This window comes from Phalaenopsis equestris, unplaced genomic scaffold, assembly GCF_001263595.1.
Source record: "Phalaenopsis equestris unplaced genomic scaffold, ASM126359v1 Scaffold000002, whole genome shotgun sequence".
Classification (NCBI taxonomy): Eukaryota; Viridiplantae; Streptophyta; class Magnoliopsida; order Asparagales; family Orchidaceae; genus Phalaenopsis; species Phalaenopsis equestris.
The window spans coordinates 75,304,774-75,311,989 of record NW_018164444.1 but is presented as its reverse complement, the minus strand read 5'-3'; positions in this window follow the sequence as shown (position 1 = coordinate 75,311,989).

Here is a 7,216-nt window from a genome sequence, read left to right as displayed (position 1 = left end):
CTACGAGTTTTTGGATGCATAACTCATGTACACATACCCGACGAGAAAAGAAGTAAGCTGGATGACAAGAGCGAGAAGTTCATTTTCATTGGTAACGACGACAACTCGAAAGACTACAAGTTATACAATCCAAATACAAGGAAAACAACCATCAGCAGAGATGTCATATTCGATGAAGGAGAAGAATGGGGGAAGAATGAGACTGGGGACAACATGCTGATGACTACAACTTTTTCCCATATTTTCAAGAAGAAGACTTAGAGCAACCAATGATCGAGTAAGCAAGATAAGAGCCTACTACACCACAAACAAGTAATCAAAGCAACTCATCGTCATCAACTTCAAGAGAAAATTCAAGTGAAAGAATACCACGCTTCAGAAGATTAGAAGATTTTTATGAGGTTATTATGAATCAAGATAATCTTACACTTTTTTGTCTCTTTGCTGACTGTGAATCCATGAACTTCAAAGAAGTCATACAAAGCAAGAAGTGGAAAGATGTAATGGATGAAGAAATCAAAAAAATCGAGAAGAACGACACATGAGAGCTAGCTTCACTTCCTAAATGACATAAGACAATTGATGTGAAGTGGGTGTACAAAACGAAGAAGAATTCCAAAAGAGATGTTGAAAGATATAAGGCAAGATTGGTGGCAAAAGGCTACAGTCAAAGAGCAGACATCGACTATGATGAGGTATTTGCCTCTGTTGCTCGATTAGAAATTATAAGACTAATCATCTCTTTGGCAGCTCAAAATAAGTGAAAAATACATCAAGTGGATGTAAAATCTGCCTTCTTGAATGGAATATTTGAAGAAAAAATCTACATTAAGAAGCCACCATAATATGAAGTCAAAGGGCAAGAAGACAAGGTTCTAAAGCTAAAAAAGACTCTATACGGGCTAAAGCAAGCACCAAGAGCATGAAATAGCCGAATAGACAAGTATCTGCAAGAAAAAAGCTTCATAAAATGTTAGTATGAGCATGCTCTTTACATCAAGAATGAGGATGAAAATGTCTTGATTGTTTGTTTATATGTCGATGACTTGATCTTCACCAGAAACAATCCAAACATGTTTGAAAAGTTCAAAGAAACGATGACAAAGAAGTTCAAAATGACAGATATTGGGCTCATGAAATTCTACCTTGGCATGAAGTCAAGCAAACGGAAGATGGGAGCTTCATCTCTCAAGAATGTTATGCAAGGGAGATATTGAAGAAATTCAAGATGGAGAATAGTCAATCTATAAAAACCCCTTTAGAATGTGGAGTCAAGCTATCACAGTTTGATGAGGGAAAAAGAATTGATCTAACATTTTTTAAGAGTTTGGTTGGAAGTTTGCGCTACTTAACATGCACAAGACTTGATAATCTTTATGTTGTTGGATTTGTCAGTCGCTATATGGAGACTCCGACTGTTACCCACCTGAAGACTGCTAAAAGAATTATGTGCTATATCAAAGGTACAATTGATTTTGGCTTATTTTACTCATCATCCAACAATTTCAAGCTTGTAGGATATAGCGACAGTGATTAGGCCTGAGACATGGATGATAGAAAGAGCACTACAGGGTTCGTGTTCTTCATATGAGACACTGCTTTCACTTGGATGTCAAAGAAACAACCAATTGTCACTCTTTCAACTTGCGAAACAGAGTACGTGACTGCAATCTCATGTATTTTTCATGCAATTTGGCTTCGAAACCTACTAAAAGAGTTAAGTTTACCACAAGAAGAGACGATTAAGATTTGTATCGATAACAAGTCTGCAATCGCGCTGCAAAGAATCCCGTTTTCCATTATAGAAGCAAGCACATTGATATGCGTTATCTCTACATCAGAGAATGCATCGAAAGAAAGGAGATACAAGTGCAATACGTGAAGTCGCAATACCAATTTGCATATATTTTTACCAAGCCACTCAAGAGTGAAGACTTTATTAAAATGAGAAGTTTGCTTGGAGTCAAAAAATCAAGTTTAAGAGGGGGTGTTGAAGTATAAACTGAGTTTTAGTTGTTTAAATAAAACTTAATTTCTAGAAGCTTATTTTAGAATATGTGGTAGGTATGAAATTATTGTGTAGTAGGTGTGGTAGGTGTGGTAGGTGTGGAATTATTTGTAACCATTGGATTGAAATTGTGGTGACACAATCCTAACCATTAATTTAGGAGGTGTCACTAGTATAAATAGGGGTGGAGTCTTTGAGTTTGTATCAAGCCAAGTAAAAATGATAAATAAGAGTGAAACTTCTTCTATAAGTTTTTTTTTTTTTGCATTTGTCATATCCTTAAAGCTTCTCTATTCCAACATTTTTTCCTTTTTCTGAATCCATCTCAACTATTCTTTTCTTTCCTTCAGAAGTTATAGTCGTACGTTTTATTTGGGATCAAATTTGTTTTTTATTTTTATTTTTAAAATATATTTATTTAGTGTTATATATATATATATATTAAACAAGTTAACATATTTTTGAGAACACTCAAAATAATTTTTGGATGTTTTGAGTGACCTTATTTTATTTTAAATTACGAAAATGTTTTATTTTAAATCAAAATATAAACAAATTAAAATTAAAATTAAAATAAAAATAACATAAAAAATAAATGAGATCTTAGATGGTATTGAATTGATGTCGCAGACAGTAAACATGAGGAGATCCCTAGAAGCTTCACGCAAAGTTCTAACTGCCCTATGACTCCTTTAGAAAAATATGATGGTAATTACATATGATGGCTCGTTTTCATGTTTTACATTGCTGATCATATTTTTATTAGGCGCATTTACATATTCCACTCATTTCCTATGTATTTACATAACTAACACCTAAATTTTGCATTTTGATATATATACGCCCCATATCTTTCACATCACATAAAAAATACCACCATTTTAATTTTTGAAAAGTGAAATACACATTTTCATGCATAAGAAAGGTGGCATGCGTAAAAAATTGAAGTTTACATATGTAAATGCATAGGAATTGAATGGTATGAATGTAATTTGTAAAAGTCTTCCTTCTTTTTTTCTTTATTTCTGAGTTTTTAATTGTGGATGACTTGATTATCTGGTTTACTTGATTCATTTTTTCACTCTTAATTCTTCTTATTGATTCTTTTACATATGTACCACATACTTATGTATATACACATGTAACATCTAAACATTCGTATTTACATGCATACCATATTAAAAACACCATCAACAATAACTTTTTATAAGTTAAATACACTTTCTCATGCCTAAAATTATGACACCAAAGTATTACAAGTATAAATATCAAATTTAGGGCGGTAGATATATAAATACAAATTGAGCAGTATGTATGTATGTCTTCCTATAAATTATGGTGTTTTGAGCTATGAAAACTAGAAAACAAATGTGTTGGTTATGATTCATTAATCCTAACGAACACATGGTATATATATATTCGTTAATCCTTAATACAATTAAAAGTCAGTTTTTTATTTTGAAAACATATCTACATCAGTACAAGTTGAACCATTGAACTTCATGATGTTGGAGGGGATGATTCATGCGTATTGAACGAATACATGCCAATGATTTTTTAGGGCATTTACATACATACCACCAATTTCCTATGTATTTACATATCTTACACCCAAATCTTTCATATCATATAAAATATATTATCATTTTAACTTCTAAAAAATGAATGCACCTTTTCATACATAGATAAGGTGATATGCATGTAAAAGTTGAAGTTTAAATGTAAATACAACTTAAACTTCATAAAATAGAGGGGTGAGGTAGAAGAGCATAGAGTTTGGGTTTGAAGTTGGTGATGATGTTGTAAATAGAGAATGTGATTGAAGTGGGAAGGCTTAACATGTCGCTCGGTTTCATATTTTTTTGGTGGAAGAGAAAAGAGAGATTTGCGTCAAGGTTTGAAAAAGAAGAAAAAGAATGAGGCTCCACGTAAGGTGACTAAATGAGAGAGGCTGAGCGAAGTTAGAGTTCGAGAGAAGAACAAAAAGGGGTAGGGAGAACATCATTTAAAATTTGTAGGATTACAACATAAAAGCTTCCACTAGTTATAGAAGAGAATTTGTCTTCTAAGAAAATATAATAGAAAAATCATTAGGTGGCTTTCATATAAGATATTGTTTATGAAAGTATTATCTTTAATAAGTTGGTATTTGTATGTAGAGTCTCCAATTGGATTCCAGTTAAATTTTTAAACTTTTGAACGATTCAATGTCTGGTCCAATTTCAAAAACCTTATTGATAATACCTATTTACCATTATTTTTATAGGGGCATTTACATATATATCACTCAATTAGGATGTATTTATATATCTAACATCTAAATATAATTGTTTACATTTATACCGCTCAAACCTTTCATATCACATAACAATACGACTATTTAAAGCATTATATTTTTCTTGTTTAACACTTAAACTCTTTCATTTACATTTTGACCTTTCCATTTCCAAGCAGCCACTCGCCATTATCATCTTCAACCCTGCACACGATTCACTTGCCTCCATCAATCGCCGCTTAAGCCCCCTTCCCCTTCCTTCATTACTTGCCATTACGCATCTCTGGTCGCAGGAAGACGCCGTGAGTTCACTCCCGGCCTTGTCTGTCCACTGAATTTGCATAGTTGCAGCGATCTCGCAGGCGTACATTCATCGACGATTTGCCCCCATCTTCTATCTCACTAATCCGTCTTCTTTCCTTTTGATTTCCCAAGGTTAGCAAAATCATCTATAATGTATATCATAAATGCAACAACTCCACTTGTCAAGGATCTCCTTACCTCAATTCTCTGTTTTACTGCAACTCACTCTTTGCAGAACAATATGCAAATATAGTTTCTTGGATCCTTGTGTCTAATGTCGCTGAATTTGAACTTTCTTTAAATCCATTAACAAACAATAAAAATAGAAGAAAGGAATTTACTCCCAATTATTTTCAATTGGTGCCCTCGTTGTATACATGCTTTGTCATTACTATTCATACTTTCAAGAATAGATGCTCCATATCAATGAGCAGATTCTGATAGAAAGAAAAGGAAAGAAGGGAAGGAGGGGCTTATGAAGCTCGATCAGTCGAGGAAGGAGGAGGAGAAATTGTCTCTCTGCCTTAGGTTAGGTCAGGCGAGAATGAGAAAAGAGGGAGAAAGGGGATGCTACAAGGAATCCATGGCTTGGGAAAGGGACTGCGATGCCCTCGCCCTTGTTCTTAAATAGAGCAATGAGACAGTAGCTTCAGGCGGCAAGGAAATCGAGCGCAACAAGCTCGATCGGAACTGAGCAACGAGCAACGAGCAAGAGGGAAATAAATGGCGTGCCTTGTGTGATCAAGAAAGGTTGCACAATGATGACAAATGTTGGAAGAAAATAAAAAAGGAATTATGAAGTTTTTGCAATCCAACCATGATGGGACAACGATTGAGGGAGAGAAGAAAGTTAAGGACAGTGGTTTGCGGCTTGATAGCGAGAAAAGAGTTTAGTTTTGATTTTTACATACTATCTCACTTGAAGAATTTGATCCCAAATTCATACCTTGATTCTGTAATAGTTGCGGGTATTTTAAGATCAACTCTTCTTCAATATCTTAGGTTGCTTCTTGCTCTGATTGGTTCTTCCAAAGTCTTCCATCAAAAGGAATAAATCGGTAGTGAAGCTATCAAATTTCATGCGTTTAAGATGCAATCTAATATATATATATATATTTCCTCAAATTACCAATGAATTATACTGAACAATGTGAGATTCGCCATGCACGTAGTGCCGAAGTAATGAGATGTGGAAGGTGTTATGTACTCCTGCAAGGCTTGGAGGAAGAGTTAAATGGTATGAACTTTGCTGACTCTCTCGATCTTCTCAAAAGAACCAATAGGTGAGGTTAAAGTTGTTTACCATTTTCAGACGGTAAAGAAGAGCGTAGGAAATCAAGTGCAGCAAGCTTGATTGAGAACGCGGTAGCGAGCGAAAGAGGAAAGAAATCACGTATCTTATGCAATCAAGAAAGGAGACACAATTACAACAATTGCATGAAGATCCAAAAGGACTCACAAAATTTTTCCGATTAGAGGAGAACATATTTTGTTCGTACACCGCACGTCCTGATGCCCAACCACCGGCCGCCATGTAGCCATGCATCTCATCGGCGGGCGGCAATAGGCGGTTGGTGGTTGGCTGTTCGGACGTACAGACGTTCAGACACAATATTTTTCCCAACTAGAGAAAGATGGGGCAACGAGCACAAGAGAGAAGAAAATTAGGGTAGGCACAGTTTGTGGCTCGACAGCGGGGGAAGAGGTTAAGTTTCAGTTCTTATAGACGAAGGAGAGCAAACCGCGTGTGCGGGTTCGTGGATGATAACGGTGAGTGGCTGGTTTTGGAGGGGAGGGAAAGTGCAAGCCGTTTAGGGTGATCAATATGTAAATATTACATTTTAGCTGTTAAAGGATATAAAATATAATGTGTTTGAGGTGGCGGGCATGTAAAAACCTCTTAACAAAATTTAATACACTCTATCATGCACAGATAAGAATATAAAAGGAATTTAGTGGTCTGTATGTAATCCTCTTTTTTTTTATAAATAATTCATATTAGAGTTTGCATTTATTACAAAAGAAGGAGGTGTTTGATCTTGTTATTACTATATATTTTGTGGCAGGTCGTCAGTGGGGCTGAATCTGGATACTGTGAAGGGAGCATTTGATAACGAGGTGATTGTGAGGCCTTCTGCTTTGGCTTTGCCAGGAACAGTGAGAGTCACTTAGTAATATTCCTTTTCTTTTCTTCTAATTCTTTCTTGATACTCTGCACGTATAATACAAAATTTCAACTTATTTTTGGTGGGTATAGGCTTAGAGTCAATAGATAGGTGTTTAAAGCCACGTTCTGTATAGAAGTTCCGGATGTGCGGGTGACAGTTTGGATTATATCATGTCATGCGTCACGATGCGATCAACGCCTTTGATTCTACGTCAATTTACCGGATGAAATATTTTCGCAAATACAAGAGGCTCCAAGTACATCTGTACATGCCACGAATGATCAAATTATTGGGAATTTGATAAAAATGAAAAAAAAAAGTGTCAATGTTTTATTGTAAATTTTGATATTTTGAAGACTGGATTTGAAAAATGCATGGAAGAGTGTTAGTTTTGTAAATAGCAAAGTATTGAGCATGAATTACACATAATATTATCCTGTTCAGAATATATTCAGAATATAT